We start from the raw sequence: 22,724 nt of genomic DNA on the forward strand, positions 1-22,724 counted from the left end.
GACTGTAAATAATAAACAACAAAATGAATGGCCAAAGGATCTTTCTCTAGGACAACGAGTTGACAGATTTCACCAATAAATGTCACCACTGTGGGTATGAAAGATTCGTGAATTGTGTTGAAATTTATGAAAACCCTTCCTGAGAGGTGTATAGCAGGGCACAGCCCTGTGTAAAGTTTTGTAAACACAAAATTTGTTGTGGTGCAACATACTTGGCTTTGCTCTCATTGGTGATCTTTCAATAGCTGTCTAGGTGAGAGGTCACTCCTCCCATTTAAATCCATGCCACCACACGGTGATATCTTTAATGAGGTAATATGCTGGTAGTCTAAAATTATACAAAAACAAAATTGGAAGAAGAATAATTCTAGATGTTTCAAAGTGGGTGGACTTAACCATACAGCAGCCAATGACTCAGAAATGTCTAGTTGAAACCTTCTGAAAATCTGGGAGGGCCGTAGAGATCCCTTGATGCATTCAGCAATCTTGTGAATCAACAGAGGACTAAGTGTTAGTGGTTTGTGCAAGGCAGAAAGGTGAACTGTGGAGCTGCATTGTGGCTGCTAAAACACTGCTTACTGTACATAGCAATCACTGGAGTCAGTTGCACATGCCTCTGCAAGGTGGCAAGAAAGTGTTTGGACTTCAAAGGACAGGGTCTTAGATTATGATGCAAGTGGGATTTATGAAAAGGTATGGAAACAGCAAATCTTTTGATGCTTCCACTGTCTTTTGGTCCTGGGAGGGAAGATACTATTCCACTTCAAGTCTTAGTGAAAGCTTCTAGAAGAGCTATCATGCACTGTTGAGAAATCTCTCTCTCAGTTTGAGAGCGAGTATTGCAGAAACATGATCCTTCCTGACAATATCATCCTTCTATGACCTAGACTTGGACAAAAAAAAAGGAAGACCATTGACAAATAGCAAGTCAAATGCCTGATGTGAGATATTGGAATCTTTTTTTCAAATGCAACTTCTTTACTCTTGTGAAAGGAGAGTTATTTGCCACTCATAAAAAAGCACTTGGCAGTTTTCTCTGCAGTTTTCAAATCTATATTCCAGAAAATTTATTCATTAAAACAGCTACAAATATGATGATAAACATAGTCTTTTTTCAAAAATAAAAACTATGTTGATGTGTGTGTGTGTATGTGTGTAAAAGAGAGACAGACAGTCAGATAGACAGACTGTCACAGACAGAGAGATAGAGAGACAGAGAGACAGATCTTAGTTACTTGATGTCAACATGATGACATCATGAGTTCAGTCCCCAAGACATGTGGTAGTTAAAGAGAATCAACTCCAGCAAGTTGTCCCTTGATCTCCACACTTAAATGCTAGAATTCCCCTCAATTTATATTTATTTGGATTCATGCATGGATGGATGGATGGATGGATGGATGGATGGATGGATGGATGGATGGATGGATGGATGGTTGAAAGCATGGATGGATGGATGGATGGATGGATATTCAGAGAGAAATAAAGATATTGTCTCAGTATTTGTTGAAAATGAAATCTATGTTCTCCTGTCTTGAATTAATTTTATGAAGCAAAACCAAGCACACATTTCCTAGAAATTTTATTATTTTTGGTTCCAATTATAATTTATTTATATTTGTTTATGGAACATACTCTTATTTTGTGCATGTGCATATGCATGTGCATTACATATGCATGTGCGCATGTACATGTTCATGTGGGTATGTGTTTCTGGGGATGGAATTCATTCATATTAATACTGAATTCCCAAAGCTTCATTATCGAAATAAGGTTTCACTATATAATAGATGCTGGCCTTAAACTCTCCATGTACCCCAGTCTATCCTTGAATTTGCCATTCTTCAGCTTATGCACTAATATGTCTGGATCTTTCAGGGATATGTCACCATCTAACTTGATTTTACCCTTTATTGTAGGACTGTAGCTGCTTATGTTTGAACTAAATCGTATCACTGTGTGTGGAGGGGGATAGTTTTTGAGTGTTGTTCTATTATTTTGGTTTTATTTATATTGTCTTGGGAAAGGAATTAAATGGGTTCGTTCAGACATCATCAATACATTTTCATGAACTAAATTAGACACACTAAAATCATTTCAAGACTTGATCTAGTTAGAATCTGCCTTTAAGAGTAGTCTGTTCTGTTGTAAAAGGCAGTGATTTCATAGAAACTCATGGTGTTTGTCTTATGAAAATTCAAAGGGTTACTTCCCTGGGTGAGTGACACAACAGCTCATCCTTTCAGGAAAGCAAGAAGTAACACTCATTTTGGTTTTAGACAGGGAAGGGGAATCAACATCTCTACCCTCCTCATACTAGGGCTTACCAATGTTTCACACATGGAATTTCAGATAGAGATAGGATTTGAAAGCTTAGGTAGATGAGACGAGGAATGTAAAAATGGGACAGGTCATCTATCATCATCATGAGATGTGATTTTTAAATCCAAATCTTGCTTTTCTGGTGTGTTGGGATATCCATGTTTGCTTTGGTGGGAGAACTGGGCTCTAATGATACCGAGTAGTCTTGGTTTCTGTTGCTTAGGTTCCTGTGCTTGCCTCTCACCATCTCTTTGTCTCTGGTGTTAGCTGGAATTTCTGTCTCTGATATTGACTTGACTCTCCTGTAAGCCTGTGTGTCAGCACACCTGGAGACCAGCTTTCTCCAAGTGGGATTTGGGTACAGAGAGCTGTGTCACAGGGTCATCCTGGGCGCAGGTGGAAACCATAAGGATCCTGTCCCTGACTTCTCCTAGGCTCCTGTGTCCAGAGGGCTCCAGGCAGGTTCCTTGGGCTCTCAGGATTGTCCACACTTCTGAACAAGACTGCCCATCTCTACCTATGCTGCTGGTAAGATTCAAGTTGGTATCCTCAAAATGGAGGGGAAGAACAAAACTGTGAAATAGAAGGTTAATCAGTGAGAGGAAAAAAATCCAAGAAATGACTATTCTCCAGTCACACTCAGAATCGGGCTGTTCTGGTTCCCTGGAGGCCAGCCCAATTAGCTTGGAGTCAGGAGATATTCAATGCTTGTTTCAAGTAGCACACATTTCCGAAGAGACGTAGGACTGATTGATTCAGTGGCCCAGCAGCCAATAATGCTGCACCAAATGTTTGCTGCAAGCTTTCAGAGGAATCTAACCATACCCTATGGTCTCCAAAGTCAGAGTGAGTACCACTGTTTACTCTCTTGCTCTAAAGTTATTTGGACAGTCATTAACTAATGAGTACGTATTTGCCTTTCTGACAATATGATTAGGACCCAAAATATATTGAATATATTCTTTTCTAATATATTTTATATCTTCACCCTGCCCTGAGATTTACAGCACACAGACTTTTCTCAGCCTTAACTGAAAAATTTTATAAATTGTGGCAAGTCTAAAACATGCATTTTCATTCTTCAAGTAAGTGATATCAACTAATACAATTTATAGGACTCTTTTTCTGAACATCTCCCAAAGTTCATGTTTTCTCCTTATGATACCAATAGAGAATGAAGTCATTAATTCTTTAAGAAGTGGCAGCAATAAGACAAACAAAAATGAAATAAAAGGCTACGGCATACATGGATATATTTGCAAACCAGCCTGCCTGCATTTAAAGATGGTTGCAAATAAATATGTGAGTCATTTGAAGAATAGAACAGTAATGTAATTACTTAGGAAAAATAAAGCCAGCAGTATTCATAGATTTATTGACTCAATAATGACCACAAACCATAACAGCAACATTCTCTAGATAGGTTCAGAATTTAATTCTTTTAAACAGAAAAAAAAAGAGAAGGAAGAATTTAACAGAGGAAGGAAGGATGGAGACCAATAAATGAGAAAGAGAGAGATAGAGATAGAAAAGCAGAGAGAGAGAGACAGAGAGACAGAGAGACAGAGACAGAGACACAGAGACCCAAACAGAGAGACACGCAGACAGACAGAAAGAAAAGAGGAAATGTAAAGGAGGGAGGAAGGAATGGGATGAGAGTGAAGCTTGAAAGCCTCTTTAGCAATACAATAAGGAAGACAGTGATCAGTGAGGCTTCGACTAGGGACAGTATTTCTATGGTGCACTGGGCTTGAAAATACTGATTACTTTCCCTGTTATAATCCTATTTATTCTTGCTAGAAAAAGTTAACCATGGTTTAAATAAAAAGAACTGTCAAACCGTTAAAGACTCTAGGACATACTCTTTGAACGAGTAGAAACAACTTCTCTTCTGGAGTGATGTGGGCTCCAAGGATAATTGCTAACTGTGAGGCCAAGTTCTTCATTCTCACCATGACGTTTCAGTTTAGAAGATAGTTGCTGATTATCATTATGTCAAAAGTGCCTCCTTCCCTAGTTGTCTACCAACTACAGTTAGAGGAGTAGGAAACAGGGTGGTAACATTCCTAAACAAACTATCGTAAAGTCAAATTATTCATTTTGTTTAGAAAGTCGGTTTTGAGATGGGCTTCCAGTTAATGCTTCTTTCCAGGACCCTCAGACCAACGGGAACTCATTACTTGATCCTTTGACACAAGTGTCTAACTTCCTAACACAACTCAAACAATACAGAATTTAAGAACTGTGCCTGTGTACACACCCTTTCAACCTTGTGCTTCTGGTTTAGTGTCGGCTGTTGCTTGGGAAAAGGCAGCATTTATTCTCCCAGGTTTGTTGCTGAGTAATCCAGATTAATTTCTGGCCTTTATGCAGTCACTACATCAGCCAGTCTCATGGATTTTGTTTCTAAAACACTACTGATATTATTTCTCCTTCCAAAGTTCTGACCTCTATGTCCCTCAAGCCAGTATCATGTCTTGCTTCAAAGTTGAAAATTGCCTTTGGTATTCTCAACGATCTGTTGCTGCATAGAAAGCAACACAAATTTAGTAATGACATCCCTGTACTTGCCCAGTCCTTGTATCTGTTCTTACTGATATCTTCATGGCTATCCAATATGAAGCAATCAGTCAATTACTCTGTCATAAACAATATTTTTCACAATTCTAATATTCTAATATTTTACAATTCTAATATTTACATAATTCTAATAGTTTTTATTTCCATATATATACATATATATACATATATGTATGTATGTATGTATATATATATAAAATTTGTGTATCCGTGTTCTTGTTTCTGACGATCGTGGAAAGTAAATCTTATGAAGAGTCAAAAGCAGCACTGATAACTTAGAGTAGTTTAAAGATGCTGAACGCAAGATGTGACTTTGGCAAAGGGTTTAGATAGTAACACATAGGCAAATACAGAATATCATGGCTTGCATATGAATTATCACACCAAATAATTGTGTGATGTGAACCTGGTGCCACTATCTATCTGGGGGGCCTTTTTGGAAACTATGTCACTTGGTGTGGCCCCATGAGATAGTTCTGGCCATGGCTTCTAACTCTTTGCCTCATGTCTACCGTGAACTCTGGTTACCCATACATTCCCACTGCCCTGATAAAAGTGACTCTAAGAATCCACAGCCTGAATCCCCTAAAACCTTACATTAAAATACAACAAAAGTCCGACATAAAATAAATTTGTTGCAGTAAATGTTACTTGGGGGTTTCTAACCCACCTTAGTTCACTTAATTCCCAAATAAATGACACAAAACCTTTATATTTATAATAAGCCTTAAAGCACTAAAACAGCAGATACCACTCTTCTGTGTTGTTTTGTCCATTTCCCCTGACATTAACCCTGAGATATGACCTGCCATGTTCTACCTGGACCAGTCCTACTCTACCTTCTTGTCCCTCATGGCCATGCTCTCAAGATGTACCACCCCAGGGTGTCTTCTCTCTTCTCCTTTCTCTTTTCCTTCCTGGTGGATTCTGTTGCAGACCCCCAAGCCTGGGAACCAAAACCCTGCCCACCCAGAGACTACAGACATCTTTTTCCAACCAATAGTTTTAAATTAAGTTGGCAGGACAAAAGTTGGTAAATGTGAGAATTCAGTCTTGAGGCAACTAGACCTTGTGGTATGTAATAGCATTAAAATACACAGCATCAGACCAGACCTCAACATAAATTGGCTGTGACTTGTCATATTTGCCTAAATATAAGGTTTTTTTTTTTGGTTCTTTTTTTCGGAGCTGGGGACCGAACCCAGGGCCTTGCGCTTCCTAGGTAAAGACTCTACCACTGAGCTAAATCCCCAGCCCCGGTTTTTTTTTTTTTTTTTTTTTTTTTGGTAGAAGAATGTTCACACAGCAAGGCTTTGACAACTGAAATGAGCTTATGTGTAAGGCCAAGGAGGTTATCACTTACAGTGTCTTTAGTAGATGATATTAGAGGGACATGGAGGAACTTTTGCCCTCATCACCAGTTGAACTAAAATTTGGAGAAATGGAAGGCAACAACAAGAACAACAACAACACAACACAACACAACATAACACAAGAATCTGTGGCAATGGGCTTGTACTGCTTGCAACAGCTTCACTGATGGAGTGATACTAATAGAGGGGAGCATCACATCTTTCATCTCAGGTCTATAGCTTTGGGGGAGAGACTTCCTCCAAGCATTCCTGGAACTTGAAATCCCTTACTGGTTCTCCTTGAGTGCAATTTTGTAAACCTGGGTAAGTGAGAGAAGTTTCATAAATTTTATATGAATTCATTAACTTCATCACAAAGGTGTGAAACGCCGTGGTCTTACTCTTTCCAGCTGAATGGGTTGTCCATAATAAAACACCTATCACTTCAGGGATTTTAAATTAGCAACCCATCTGGTAGGAAAAAGAAAAAAAAAACCAATGATGAGGACAGCATTACTCATGGGGGAAGAACTGATTTTGACTCAAGGGACTAAGCAGTATTGTGGATTTTTTTTTTGTGGTTTTGGTTCTTTTCTTTTTCTAAGTTTCAGTGCATATTAAATTATCACACCTCTGAGGGTCACATTTAAACAAAAATAGATCTTTGTATTCTAATTCCAAAAGTATATTCTTGAAGAAATGGACAAGTAACTATTAATTAGATGCAGAACCTAATCTTTAACTCAGGACTAGATTGGTCCTGATGATATTCTCATCAGGGCCTGATGCAAGTATTTACTTGTTAAGGGGCAGAAATGCATTATTAAAATATACTCCACACAATATCTTCCTGATATGGGACTGCTGGCAATCTAGAACTATCACCTTTACTACAAAAGAAAAAAAATACTAGGGAAAAACTTAAAACTAGTACTAGTGAGAGCCTGTGTGTTTGTTGACTCCTAGCTGCTCATTTCACTTCTCAGAAAGGGATCTGGCTTTACTCTGAACAGCAAAATAACTTTTAAAACTTCTCTGACTAGTTGTGTTATATATTTCCATGTCATGATAATTAACTAATATAGCTTTTAAAAGCCTGTTTGTCTAGTATTAGGTCAGTAAATCCATGGCATATTTACAGGATATTACGTAGCCATGCTTAGGAAAGCTGAGGGGCCTCTGGAAGCCATCATACAGTGAATGATGGGGCAGGAGACACGCTTATTTGAGTTTTATACAGGGTCTGTAGTCTAGGTTTTATTCTTTATATATTTATGACATAGTATAGTCATATTTAATAATAACAAAATAAAATAAATTATATGTATCATATCTTTAAACAGAAAGTATATTACCTGGTGGTAATGGTAGATTTACAATCATATGTCTCTATACTCTTGTAATACCTGCACTTTCTATGATGAATGTCCATTACTTGGTAACTGAGAAGCAAGCAGTGAGTGTTTTCTTTAACAAAATACTGAGGAGATGAATGACTCACATAGTTGCTTTGTTCAATTCATTTTAATTTGGTTCACAAAGAATGGCAATGAGGGAGGCCAAAATAAACAACACAGCACAAATGACAGATGGACTTTTATTCAGCATTAAAGTTGTTCCTGACTGTCCAACTTATATCATGCAAAACATTTAACTATTTTTTTTCTTTTACACTGTTAATGTCCACCTGGCTTCATTCTTCCATGTTACCTGGGGGGCCCAGGGACAATGTCATGTCCCCTTCATATCCCAAGCTAGGTGGTTTTGTAAGTGAAAGCTATTCTTTTCCTCATAGTGCTTGAAGATGGGAAGTCCATGATTGTGGTGTGGAAGGCTTGGTGTCTTTTTTTTTTAATTTATTTAATACTTAATAATAATTCTTTGGTTTCCAGGCAAACATCCCCCTCCTCCTCCCCTTCCTCCCCCTCCCAACCCTCCCCCATTGCCGCCCTCCCCCCAACAGTCTAGTTCACTGGGGGTTCAGTCTTAGCAGGACCCAGGGCTTCCCCTTCCACTGGTGCTCTTACTAGGATATTCATTGCTACCTATGGGGTCAGAGTCCAGGGTCACTCCATGTATAGTCTTTAGGTAGTGGCTTAGTCCCTGGAAGCTCTGGTTGTTTGGCATTGTTGTACATATGGGGTCTCGAGCCCCTTCAAGCTCTTCCAGTTCTTTCTCTGATTCCTTCAACGGGGGTCCTATTCTCAGTTCAGTGGTTTGCTGCTGGCATTCGCCTCTGTATTTGCTGTATTCTGGCTGTGTCTCTCAGGAGCGATCTACATCCGGCTCCTGTCGGTCTGCACTTCTTTGCTTCATCCATCTTGTCTAATTGGGGGGCTGTATATGTATGGGCCACATGTGGGGCAGGCTCTGAATGGGTGTTCCTTCAGTCTCTGTTTTAATCTTTGCCTCTCTCTTCCCTGCCAAGGGAATTCTTGTTCCCCTTTTAGAGAAGGAGTGAAGAAGCATTCACATTTTGATCATCTGTCTTGAGTTTCATTTGTTCTAGGCATCTAGGGTAATTCAAGCATTTGGGCTAATAGCCACTTATCAGTGAGTGCATACCATGTATGTCTTTCTGTGATTGGGTTAGTTCACTCAGGATGATATTTTCCAGTTCCAACCATTTGCCTACGAATTTCATAAAGCCCTTGTTTTTGATAGCTGAGTAATATTCCATTGTGTAGATGTACCACATTTTCTGTATCCATTCCTCTGTTGAAGGGCATCTGGGTTCTTTCCAGCTTCTGGCTATTATAAATAAGGCTGCAATGAACATAGTGGAGCACGTGTCTTTTTTATATGTTGGGGCATCTTTTGGGTATATGCCCAAGAGAGGTATAGCTGGATCCTCAGGCAGTTCAATGTCCAATTTTCTGAGGAACCTCCAGACTGATTTCCAGAATGTTTGTACCAGTCTGCAATCCCGCCAACAATGGAGGAGTGTTCCTCTTTCTCCGCATCCTCGCCAGCATCTGGTGTCACCTGAGTTTTTGATCTTAGCCATTCTCACTGGTGTGAGGTGAAATCTCAGGGTTGTTTTGATTTGCATTTCCCTTATGACTAAAGATGTTGAACATTTCTTTAGGTGTTTCTCATTCAGCATTCCTCAGCTGTGAATTCTTTGTTTAGCTCTGAACCCCATTTTTTAATAGGGTTATTTGTTTCCCTGCGGTCTAACTTCTTGAGTTCTTTTTATATTTTGGATATAAGGCCTCTATCTGTTGTAGGATTGGTAAAGATCTTTTCCCAATCTGTTGGTTGCCGTTTTGTCCTAACCACAGTGTCCTTTGCCTTACAGAAGCTTTGCAGTTTTATGAGATCCCATTTGTCGATTCTTGATCTTAGAGCATAAGCCATTGGTGTTTTGTTCAGGAAATTTTTTCCAGTGCCCATGTGTTCCAGATGCTTCCCTAGTTTTTCTTCTATTAGTTTGAGTGTGTCTGGTTTGATGTGGAGGTCCTCGATCCACTTGGACTTAAGCTTTGTACAGGGTGATAAGGATGGATTGATCTGCATTCTTCTACATGTTGACCTGCAGTTGAACAAGCACCATTTGCTGAAAATGCTATCTTTTTTCCATTGGATGGTTTTGGCACCTTTGTCAAAAATCAAGTGACCATAGGTGTGTGGGTTCATTTCTGGGTCTTCAATTCTATTCCATTGGTCTATCTGTCTGTCTCTGTACCAATACCATGCAGTTTTTATCACTATTGCTCTGTAATACTGCTTGAGTTCAGGGATAGTGATTCCCCCTGAAGTCCTTTTAATGTTGAGGATAGGTTTAGCTATCCTGGGATTTTTGTTATTCCAGATGAATTTGCAAATTGTTCTGTCTAACTCTATGAAGAATTGGATTGGAGTTTTGATGGGGATTGCATTGAATCTGTAGATCGCTTTTGGTAAAATGGCCATTTTTACTATATTAATCCTGCCAATCCATGAGCATGGGAAATCTTTCCATCTTCTGAGGTCTTCTACAATTTCCTTCTTCAGTGTCTTGAAGTTCTTATTGTACAGATCTTTTACTTGCTTTGTTAAAGTCACACCGAGGTACTTTATATTATTTGGGTCTATTATGAAGGGTGTCATTTCCCTAATTTCTTTCTCGGCTTGTTTCTCTTTTGTATAGAGGAAGGCAACTGATTTATTTGAGTTAATTTTATACCCAGCCACTTTGCTGAAGTTGTTTATCAGCTTTAGTAGTTCTCTGGTGGAACTTTTGGGATCACGTAAATATACTATCATATCATCTGCAAATAGTGATATTTTGACTTCTTCTTTTCCCATCTGTATCCCCTTGAACTCTTTTTGTTGTCTGATTGCTCTGGATAGAACTTCAAGAACTATATTGAATAAGTAGGGAGAGAGTGGGCAGCCTTGTCTAGTCCCTGATTTTAGTAGGATTGCTTCAAGTTTCTCTCCATTTACTTTAATGTTAGCAACTGGTTTGCTGTATATGGCTTTTACTATGTTTAGGGATGGGCCTTGAATTCCTATTCTTTCCAGGACTTTTATCAGGAAGGGGTGTTGAATTTTGTCAAATTCTTTCTCAGCATCTAGTGAAATGGTCATGTGGTTTTGTTCTTTCAGTTTGTTTATATAATGGATCACGTTGATGGTTTTCCATATATTATACCATCCCTGCATGCCTGGGATGAAGCCTACTTGATCATGGTGGATGATTGTTTTGATGTGCTCTTGGATTCGGTTTGCCAGAATTTTATTGAGTATTTTTACATCGATATTCATAAGGGAAATTGGTCTGAAGTTCTCTTTCATTGTTGGGTCTTTGTGTGGTTTAAGTATAAGATTAATTGTGGCTTCATAGAAGGAATTCGGGAGTGATCCATCTGTTTCAATTTTGTGGAATAGTTTGGATAATATTGGTATGAGGTCTTCTATGAAGGTTTGATGGAATTCTGCACTAAACCCGTCTGGACCTGTGCTCTTTTTGGTTGGGAGACCTTTAGTGACTGCTTCTTTTTTTTTTTATTAACTTGAGTATTTCTTATATACATTTCAAGTGTTATTCCCTTTCCCGGTTTCCGGACAAACATCACCCTCCCCCCTCCCCTTCCTTATGGGTGTTCCCCTCCCAAACCTCCCCCCTTTGCCACCCTCCCCGCATAGTCTAGTTCACTGGGGGTTCAGTCTTAGCAGGACCCAGGGCTTCCCCTTCCACTGGTGCTCTTACTAGGATATTCATTGCTATCTATGGGGACAGAGTCCAGGGTCAGTCCATGTATAGTCTTTAGGTAGTGGCTTAGTCCCTGGAAGCTCTGGTTGCTTGACATTGTTGTACTTTTGGGGTCTCGAGCACCTTCAAGCTCTTCCAGTTCTTTCTCTGATTCCTTCAACGGGGGACCTATTCTCAGTTCAGTGGTTTGCTGCTGGCATTCGCCTCTGTATTTGCTGTATTCTGGCTGTGTCTCTCAGGAGCGATCTACATCCGGCTCCTGTCGGTCTGCACTTCTTTGCTTCATCCATCTTGTCTAATAGGGTGGCTGTATATGTATGGGCCACCTGTGGGGCAGGCTCTGAATGTGTGTTCCTTCAGTCTCTGTTTTAATCTTTGCCTCTCCCTTCCCTGCCAAGGGTATTCTTTTTCCTCATTTAAAGAAGGAGTGAAGCATTAGTGACTGCTTCTATTTCCTTAGGAGTTATGGGGTTGTTTAACTGGTTTATCTGTTCCTGATTTAACTTCGGTACCTGGTATCTGTCTAGGAAATTGTCCATTTCCTGCAGATTTTCAAGTTTTGTTGAATATAGGCTTTTATAGTAAGATCTGATGATTTTTTGAATTTCCTCTGAATCTGTAGTTAAGTCTCCCTTTTCATTTCTGATTTTGTTAATTTGGACACACTCTCTGGGTCCTCTCCTTAGTCTGGCTAAGGGTTTATCTATCTTGTTGATTTTCTCAAAGAACCAACTTTTGGTTCTGTTGATTCTTTCTATGGTCCTTTTTGTTTCTACTTGGTTGATTTCAGCTCTGAGTTTGATTATTTCCTGCCTTCTACTCCTCCTGGGTGTATTTGCTTCTTTTTGCTCTAGAGCTTTTAGGTGTGCTGTCAAGCTGCTGACATATGCTCTTTCCTGTTTCTTTCTGCAGGCACTCAGCGCTATGAGTTTTCCTCTTAGCACAGCTTTCATTGTGTCCCATAAGTTTGGGTATGTTGTACCTTCATTTTCATTAAATTCTAAAAAGTTTTTAATTTCTTTCTTTATTTCTTCCTTGACTAGGTTATCATTGAGTAGAGCATTGTTCAATTTCCAAGTATATGTGGGCATTCTTCCCTTATTGTTAATGAAGACCAGTTTTAGGCCGTGGTGGTCCGATAGCACGCATGGGATTATTTCTATCTTTCTGTACCTGTTGAGGCCCGTTTTTTGACCAACTATATATTCAATTTTGGAGAAAGTACCATGAGGAGCTGAAAAGAAGGTATATCCTTTTGCTTTAGGATAGAATGTTCTATAAATATCCGTTAAGTCCATTTGGCTCATGACTTCTCTTAGTCTGTCTACGTCTCGGTTTAATTTCTGTTTCCATGATCTGTCCATTGATGAGAGTGGGGTATTGAAATCTCCCACTATTATTGTGTGAGGTGCAATGTGTGTTTTGAGCTTTAGTAAGGTTTCTTTTACGTATGTAGGTGCCCTTGTATTTGGGGCATAGATATTTAGGATTGAGAGTTCATCTTGGTGGATTTTTCCTTTGATGAATATAAAGTGTCCTTCCTTATCTTTTTTGATGACTTTTAATTGAAAATTGATTTTATTTGATATTAGAATGGCTACTCCAGCTTGCTGCTTCTGACCATTTGCTTAGAAAATTGTTTTCCAGCCTTTCACTTTGAGGTAGTGTCTGTCTTTGTCTCTGAGGTGTGTTTCCTGTAGGCAGCAGAATGCAGGGTCCTCATTGCGTATCCAGTTTGTTAATCTATGTCTTTTTTGGGGGGAACTGAGGCCATTGATGTTGAGAGATATTAAGGAATAGTGATTATTGCTTCCTGTTATATTCATATTTGGATGTGAGGTTATGTTTGTGTGCTTTTCTTCTCTTCATTTTGTTGCCAAGACGATTAGTTTCTTGCTTCTTCTAGGGTATAGCTTGCCTCCTTATGTTGGGCTTTACCATTTATTATCCTTTGTAGTGCTGGATTTGTAGAAAGATATTGTGTAAATTTGGTTTTGTCATGGAATATCTTGGTTTCTCCATCTATGTTAATTGAGAATTTTGCAGGATACAGTAACCTGGGCTGGCATTTGTGTTCTCTTAGGGTCTGTATGACATCAGTCCAGGATCTTCTGGCCTTCATAGTTTGTGGCGAGAAGTCTGGTGTGATTCTGATAGGTCTGCCTTTATATGTTACTTGACCTTTTTCCCTTACTGCTTTTAATATTCTTTCTTTATTTTGTGCGTTTGGTGTTTTGACTATTATGTGACGGGAGATGTTTCTTTTCTGGTCCAATCTATTTGGAGTTCTTGTATGTTTATGGGCATCTCTTTCTTTAGGTTAGGGAAGTTTTCTTCTATGATTTTGTTGAAGATATTTACTGGTCCTTTGAGTTGGGAATCTTTACTCTCTTCTATACCTATTATCCTTAGGTTTGATCTTCTCATTGAGTCCTGGATTTCCTGTATGTTTTGGATCAGTAGCTTTTTCTGCTTTACATTATCTTTGACAGTTGAGTCAATGATTTCTATGGAATCTTCTGCTCCCGAGATTCTCTCTTCCATCTCTTGTATTCTGGTGGTGAAGCTTGTATCTACAGCTCCTTGTCTCCTCTTTTGGTTTTCTATATCCAAGTTTGTTTCCATGTGTTCTTTCTTTTTTTTTTTATTAACTTGAGTATTTCTTATATACATTTCGAGTGTTATTCCCTTTCCCTTTATCCGGGCAAACATCCCCCTCCCCCCTCCCCTTCCTTATGGGTGTTCCCCTCCCAACCCTCCCCCCATTGCCGCCCTTCCCCCGCCAGTCTAGTTCACTGGGGGTTCAGTCTTAGCAGGACCCAGGGCTTCCCCTTCCACTGGTGCTCTTACTAGGATATTCATTGCTACCTATGAGGTCAGAGTCCAGGGTCAGTCCATGTATAGTCTTTAGTTAGTGGCTTAGTCCCTGGAAGCTCTGGTTGCTTGGCATTGTTGTACATATGGGGTCTCGAGCCCCTTCAAGCTCTTCCAGTTCTTTCTCTGATTCCTTCAACGGGGGTTCTATTCTCAGTTCAGTGGTATGCTGCTGGTATTCGCCTCTGTATTTGCTGTATTCTGGCTGTGTCTCTCAGGAGCGATCTACATCCGGCTCCTGTCGGTCTGCACTTCTTTGCTTCATCCATCTTGTCTAATTGGGTGCCTGTATATGTATGGGCCACATGTGGGGCAGGCTCTGAATGGGTGTTCCTTCAGTCTCTGTTTTAATCTTTGCCTCTCTCTTCCCTGCCAAGGGTATTCTTGTTCCCCTTTTAAAGAAGGAGTGAAGCATTCACGTTTTGATCATCCGTCTTGAGTTTCATTTGTTCTAGGCATCTAGGGTAATTCAAGCATTTGGGCTAATAGCCACTTATCAATGAGTGCATACCATGTATGTCTTTCTGTGATTGGGTTAGCTCACTCAGGATGATGTTTTCCAGTTCCAACCATTTGCCTAAGAATTTCATAAAGCCGTTGTTTTTGATAGCTGAGTAATATTCCATTGTGTAGATGTACCACATTTTCTGTATCCATTCCTCTGTTGAAGGGCATCTGGGTTCTTTCCAGCTTCTGGCTATTATAAATAAGGCTGCAATGAACATAGTGGAGCACGTGTCTTTTTTATATGTTGGGGCATCTTTTGGGTATATGCCCAAGAGAGGTATAGCTGGATCCTCAGGCAGTTCAATGTCCAATTTTCTGAGGATCCTCCAGACTGATTTGCAGAATGTTTGTACCAGTTTGCAACCCCACCAACAATGGAGGAGTGTTCCTCTTTCTCCGCATCCTCGCCAGCATCTGCTGTCCCCTGAGTTTTTGATCTTAGCCATTCTCACTGGTGTGAGGTGAAATCTCAGGGTTGTTTTGATTTGCATTTCCCTTATGACTAAAGATGTTGAACATTTCGTTCTTGATTGCTTCTATTTCCATTTTTAATTCCTTCAACTGTTTGTGTTTTTCTGGAATTCTTTCAGGGATTTTTGCGATTCCTCTCTGTAGGCTTCTACTTGTTTATTAATGTTTTCCTGTGTTTCTTTAAGGGAGTTCTTCACGTCTTTCTTGAAGTCCTCCAGCATCATGATCAAATATGATTTTGAAACTAGATCTTGCTTTTCTGGTGTGTTTGGATATTCCTTGTTTGTTTTGGTGGGAGAATTGGGCTCCGATGATGCCATGTAGTCTTGGTTTCTGTTGCTTGTGTTCCTGCGCTTGCCTCTCGCCATCAGATTATCTCTAGTGTTACTTTGTTCTGCTATTTCTGACAGTGGCTAGACTGTCCTATAAGCCTGTGTGTCAGGAGTGCTGTAGACCTGTTTTCCTGTTTTCTTTCAGCCAGTTATGGGGACAGAGTGTTCTGCTTTTGGGCATGTAGTTTTTCCTCTCTACAGGTTTTCAGCTGTTCCTGTGGGCCTGTTTCTTGAGTTCACCAGGCAGGTCACTTGCAGCAGAAAAGTTGGTCTTACCTGTGGTCCCGAGGCTCAAGTTTGCTCTCGGGATGCTGCCCACGAGCTCTCTGCGGCGGCAGCAACCAGGAAGATCTGTGCCACCCTTTCTGGGAGCTTCCGTGCACTAGGGTTCCAGATGGTGTTTGGTGTTTTCCTCTGGCGTCTGAGATGTGTGTGCAGAGTACAGTCTCTTCTGGTTTCCCAGGCATGTCTGCCTCTCTGAAGGTTTAGCTCTCCCTCCCATGGGATTTGGGTGCAGAGAACTGTTTATCCGATCTGTTTCCTTCAGGTTCAGGCGGTGTCTCAGGCGCAGGTGTCCTGCCACTCTTGGGCCCTCCCCTATGCGAACCCAGAGGCCTTATACAGTTTCCTCTTGGGCCAGGGATGTGGGCAGGGGTGGGCAGTGTTGGTCCGCTCTGCAGCCTCAGGAGTGCCCACCTGGCCAGGCGGTGAGGTCTCTCTCCCACGGGGTTTGGGAGCAGAGAGCTGCTGCGGGCCGGGATCCGCGGGTCAAAACATTTAACTATTGCTGAGTTACTGAACTTAGTTATTGTTTGTCCTCTTGGTCTTGTGAGACATTCAATTCAGTTATGTGCGCTCAACATGCATACATATCTTTATTTTCCAAAGTGGCATTTAAGTCAAATGTTTATTATTGGCAGTGTGTGTGTGTGTGTGTGTGTGTGTGTGTGTGTTTGTGTCTGTGTGTATGTTTGTGAATGTGTCGTGTATGTCTGTATATATATATGTGTGTCTGTCTGGTGTATGTCTGAGTGTATGTGGCATGTGCATGGGTATATGTCTGTATGTGTGTATATGTTTGTGTTTATATGTGTATATGTATTTGTGTGGTATATGTCGGTGTGCATGTGGTATGGGTATGGGTATGTGTCTGTTGTGTGTGTATGTATATGTTTATGTGATGTATGTCTGTGTATGTGGTATATCTGTGTATGTGTTTATATGGCATGCATGTGTGTATGTGTGGAGTATGTGTCTGTGTATATATGTGTTTGTGTGGTGAATGTCTGTTTTTATATGTAGTGTATGTCTGTTTGTATATGGTGTGTATCTATGTGTGCGGCTGTGTGATGTATGTGGTATATGTGTATGTATGTATATACGTGGTGTGTGTGTATGTGTCAGTGGTGTGTGTGTGTGTGTGTGTGTGTGTGTGTGTGTGACTTGTTTTGGCTCAAGGTTTCAGAGACTTTATTTCTTGTTGACTGTCTCCATTGTTTCTTGCCTGTTGAAAGGGAAAACACCCTGGCAGAAGAGCATAATGGAGTGAAGTAAATGTGCCTTTGCTGCCTAGCTTCTGTAGTCCTCTGATTTAAAAACAGTGATGTCAAGGCATCTGGTAAAAAGGGCTCTACCCAACTCTGATATGAGCAGGTAAAGTGATTCAAAATTGCAAACACAAGATATGTGGGGTATTTCCCAACAAATCCAAAACCCTTTACAAGTACCTACTATGTAACCAGAATTGCTTTCTGCACCTACAAGGAAAAGTGCTAGACCATGAGTTAAGGGTGTCATGTTCAATAGGCTTGCTTTGATGTATACAGAAATATCTATGACCAATTTAACTTAGGAGTGGAGGAAGACGACTTGTTTTGGGCCATCAGGTATTTGTTCCAACTCACTTTTATATTACTCCAATATACTAGTGACCTTTGCATTGGGACAAGAGTCTTCCAAAGACAAGACCTTATACATTGATAGCCTAAGCTAAGAATGACTCTAAAAGCATGGTCTGCTCCAAAATGGCCACCCAGGAAGAGTGTCTTCCAGATGACATCTCAAGGGATTTAAATGGTGCTGAAGCTGTGGTTAAAGGAGAGCAGGCAGCATTTGAGCTGGCAGCAGAATTTGAAAGTTTTACCTGGTGTGACTCTGGTATTGCTCTCAGACAGGTACAAGAGTGAGCAGCTCACTAAGGCTTCCTCCAAGCTTCTAAAAATCTACTAGTGCTAGGCAATTCAGAATTTACATCCCCTGGAATAAGATCTTGAGGAGCTGTTGTTTGAAGCTGGGGAAGCAAAGCTTGACTTGCAAGGGAGATGGTGGAATGTCAGAGATGCCAGACCATGGAAACATGGAGTATACACCCAAGAAGAGGCTTGTTTGAAGTCATGTTGGATCAACAGAGGAATCTGTGTATATTTTCTGAGAAAAGCTTGTGAAGCAGGACTCTGTTGGAGTTCATGAGTCCCAGTTTCCAGATATAGAGAAGAAACGTGTTTTGATATTGGTTTTGCTGGAATTTGTTTGAGTGTCTCTTTGTCATTCTCAATTTTTTTGCCTTTGGGGATAAGAATATATATTTGGCATCATTATATATCAGATGTAAGTAATTTTAAAAATAATTATGGGTATTCCCAGTTAAGAGATGGTCTTGTGTCTAAGAATAGACCCAGTATTGGAACTACTAAACTATTAAAGATGATAGGAGCCTTTCAAGATCATATAAGGAATTTTAATCTAGCAACATGGCTGCTCTGATCACATCCAAAGATCTTCTATATCTCTGTGATCTGGCTCAAATGCAGACACTACACAAACCACTAACCCCTCTGTCTGGAATACAGACATGCCCTTAGTATATACATTCGATACCAAACAATGTAGGTAAATTACTTTGTAGAAAAAAGCAGCCATGTTTGAAAGTGAAGCCAGTTCAGTGTTTGGTCAGTCAGTTCTGTTCAATATTGTCAGAGCCTCCTGGGTTCCCTGCAATGTTTCACCCCCCTTGTCAGACCCTTCTGGGTCTCTTGCAGGGTTTGACCCCTGCTGAGCCCTGCTGATGCTTGTGGAACCAAGCAAAGACCAAAGATGTACCTGGGCCACACCTGGGCAGTGGTCAATTCGCTCCTGCCTTTTGTTTTCTCGGCCTTTGTCTTTGAGATTTAGGCTGGTCTTCCCAGATTTCTCCCTAATTAATTCCGGTCTTTTAGTAGGTCTTTTGTTACCAAGGTCACCAGCCAGGAAGTCAAGAGCCAGGGTTTCCCACTGTGCTTCCCAGATATTTTCAACCTGGTGAACTTGGGTATATAAGTGGTGAATAAAGCTACAGGAGTCTCTTCCTCTTTTGGCTTGACACAAATAACCTGTGTGTGTGTTTCTTTAATCCCGCAGGCCTTCGCTGATTCTCAGTACTATGTCAGTGCGGGCATGGGGCATTGACACAATATGTCAGTGCAGGAGGCAATACAGTAGATTTGAATTTTTATTGAGTTCCATACAGTTTGTTGCAGTTCAGAGGAGATACAACAAGCCAGAGAATGAGGAGAAACCATATTAGAACAGATTTCTATAGTTAGTTTGCAGCAAAGCAGAGCAATTCAGTCAGAGGCTAAAAGAAGTCAGCTTAAATCAGTCAGCTTGGAAAGGAGTTTGAGGCAAAACAGTTGAGGAGTCAGCCAGAATACAGAAAGAGCTAGAAAGAGTGACCCAATTCAGCAGTAAAACTCTGAGACATCTAGTGAATAAAAGTTACCTTTATAAGATATGCTAAATAAAATTTGCATTATAAAACTTTAGGAGTAAAATGGAATGTTTTATTTAAAGGAAAGTGTTTGCATGACAAGTTATCAAAAATTAGAGCTGTGGTACTTAATTTTGATCGTCACTAGTGAAATATTTACAACCACCTAGGAGAACCCCTGGCTCTTTGTGTGTTTATGTATCTGTGTTGTGTATCTGTGTCTGTGTGTGTATAATTGGGGGGGGGCATTTCCAAAGTTGCTTAACTGAGGTGGGAAGACTTATCTTGGATGTGGTTCCATACTGAATAGATAGGAGAAAGTGTGTCAAATGCTAATATCCTCTTTTTGTACTTCGTAGCAGTAGAAGTAGTTTGACCAGCTGCTATGTTTTCTACTCATAAGCTCAAATAAAGTTTTCTTCACCCTCTGTACTTCTCTCTTATGCCTTCCTATACCTGATGCTGCCCACCCCCTCTTATTCCCTCCTCATTCTCTTTCCCTCCCTAGTCCCTACCTCCCTCTACCTCCTGTGATTATTTTGTTCTCCCTTCTATGTAGAATTGAAGCATCTACACTTTGATCTTCTTCTTAAGCTTCATACGGTTTGTGGGTTATATTGTGAATATTCTGAGCTTTGGGACTAATATTCACTTATCAGTGAGTAAATACCATGTATGTTCTTTTGTGTCTGGGTTACATCACTCAGGATGATATTTTCTAGTCCCATCCATTTACCTGTGACTTTCATGAAGTCATTGTATTTAATAGCTGAGTAGTAATTCATTTTGTAAATGTACCATATTTCCTGTATCCATTCTTCTGTTCAGGGACATCTAGGTTGTTTTCAGCTTCTAGCTATTATAAATAAAGCTGCTATAAACATAGTGAAATTGAATAAAAATATGTCACATTGGGGCAATGGGGAACTAGGGTTGGCCACATGCCAGGGAAGAAAGAGGCTCCTAGGACCCAATGGGGGTGACATTATCTGAAATACCCAACATAGGGGAGATAGAATTCGTAGAGACCACCTCCAGTAGATAGGCACAATCCCTAGTTGAGAGATGGGGCCACTCAACCATCTCAAAATTTTAACTCAGAATTGTGCCTGTTTAAAGGAAAGTCAGAGACAAAAACTGGAGCAGAGACTGAAGGAAAGGCCATCCAGAGACCACCCCACATAGGGATCCATCTTATCTACACACAACAAACTCTGACACTACTGAGGATACCAAGAAGTGCTTGCTGACAGGATAGTATGGATATGCCCTGAGATGTTCTGCCAGCACCTGACTAAGACAGATGAAGATATAGCTGACCATTAGACTGAGCCCAAGGACCCCAATGAAAGAGCTAGAGGAAGAACTGAAGGAGGTAAAGGTGATTGCAACCCCATAGGAAGAACACTATCAACTAAACGGACTACCCAGAGCTCCCAGGGACTAAACCACCAGCCAAAGAGTATACATAGAGGGATCCATAGCTCCAGCTACATATGTAGCAGAGCATGGCCTTATCTGGCATCAATGGGATGGGAGGTATGATGCCTCAGCATAGAGGGTTGCTAGAGTGGTGAGGTGGGGATGGGTGAATAGGTGGAGGAGCACCCTCTTAAAGGCAAAGTGAAGGGGAATGGGATTGGCAGTTTGTGGAAGGGATACCGGGAAGGGGGATATTGCTTGAAATGTAAACAAATAAAGTGATTAATAAAAGAAAGAATAAGGTGAATGAAAACACTTTCCTCACTTAAGGTCTACTTCATCAGGCTAAGGGATTGGAAAAATTAACTACTAAAACTAGTATCAATACTGTTTTTGGCTACCACCAGGCAATGCATAGTAAGATCTCATGCTACCCACTGAGTTTTAGCCACACATTTGAGATTCTGCTCATTATATTACAAAGAAATGTAGTCCAAATAATTCTTGAAACATAAGTTGAAGCATTGAATATTCACATTTACATCCTTAAAACATTCAATATCCCTTGGCTCTTGTATATGCACTATTTGTGGTCTCTTCTAATCTCCACTGTGAGTTATCTATTAATTTATTCTTTTTATGGAAAACCAAAATTGGCCCCATTTATGAAAATAGTTCTCAGTTTTCAAAGTTCTTGAGTCTTATATAGTTTTGTATACTTTGAGTACCTTTGACTTACTTCTACTCCATTTGACAAAATGGACATCTTTGAAAGACTGGGCGAAATGCTTTTGTTACAAAGATTTTTGCTATTTCTTCTTTCCCAGAACACTTTTCTTTATTATCCCACCAAACTCTCTGCAGCCCAGGGTTGTGATATGTATTTTCTTCTCCAAAAAGCATATAATATTCCATCTGTATCTCTTCTATAGCACTTTACTACTTCTTACTGTGTCTGTATCCCATTTTAAATTCTTTGTGACTCTGTTCTTAACCAGTGTAGGATTGTAGGAGACTTTGTTTCATGTCCCCTCTTTCCCTTAATTGATGTGAACAATATGAAAATGTGATTGATGGTTCCTGAATTCAGGTAGAACATTCCTTTTCCTATGCAATTTATATATCAAAAATTAAGAGCAATGACACATGCTAAAAAAAAAAACAGCTTTCAAAATGTAATATAAGACTCATGGTGGTAAACATTGATCAAGAATTAGTATGTGTACCCAGATGACCATGAGGCAAAGGCTATACAGTGTACAGATGCATATCTCCATAATATTTTCTGTTTGCATATGTCATCCACAGATGAAAAACAATAGATGGAGACTAGAGAAGTCATTTACAAATTATAAAAGTTAGCTAGTAATTAGATACGTTGCATACTTTAGATAATTGTTATAAAGCTGAAGTACTTCTGCATTTATTTATTCAAGGTTGGTTGGGTTGCATTGTTGTGCTAGTGATGATCTGCTAACTCTCAAATTGATTCATCACAACTTCAGATGCCATGGGGTAGAACATAATGCTAAAGGACAATCAGCTATTATATTCTAATTGGAGTTTTACTTGGCATTCATAGTGTGTTTGAAAACAGCAGAAGGTGCTGATATCAAGCATAATTGTGAAAGGTTGGCTGCAGCTAGATACATTCTCAAGTACTTGATGACCTATACTGTGTATTAACCTCTCTCATAAACCTTAACATTAGCATTGAAAGTTTCTTTATATTATGACATCAATGCTACTATAGAAATTATATTTATTAATTAAATTATCATGTGTTATTATCATAGCTATCATAATCTATGCTAGGCAAATGAATAAATAATGAATACAACAATTGATATGTCTATGTATGAGACACCTGAAATTTAAGGAAGAGAAAACAAAGAAGAAAATTGAACACATGGAATAGT

At 39.9% G+C, this 22,724-nt stretch overlaps 1 long non-coding RNA gene across 2 annotated transcripts in view; it reads left to right on the forward strand.

Moving 5' to 3' along the window:
* Window positions 1-22,724, forward strand: part of LOC102552186 (uncharacterized) — a 116,651-nt gene that overhangs the window by 19,758 nt on the left and 74,169 nt on the right. The window lies entirely within an intron of this gene.

The sequence above is a fragment of the Rattus norvegicus genome, chromosome 7 (genome assembly GCF_036323735.1).
Source record: "Rattus norvegicus strain BN/NHsdMcwi chromosome 7, GRCr8, whole genome shotgun sequence".
NCBI lineage: Eukaryota > Metazoa > Chordata > Mammalia > Rodentia > Muridae > Rattus > Rattus norvegicus.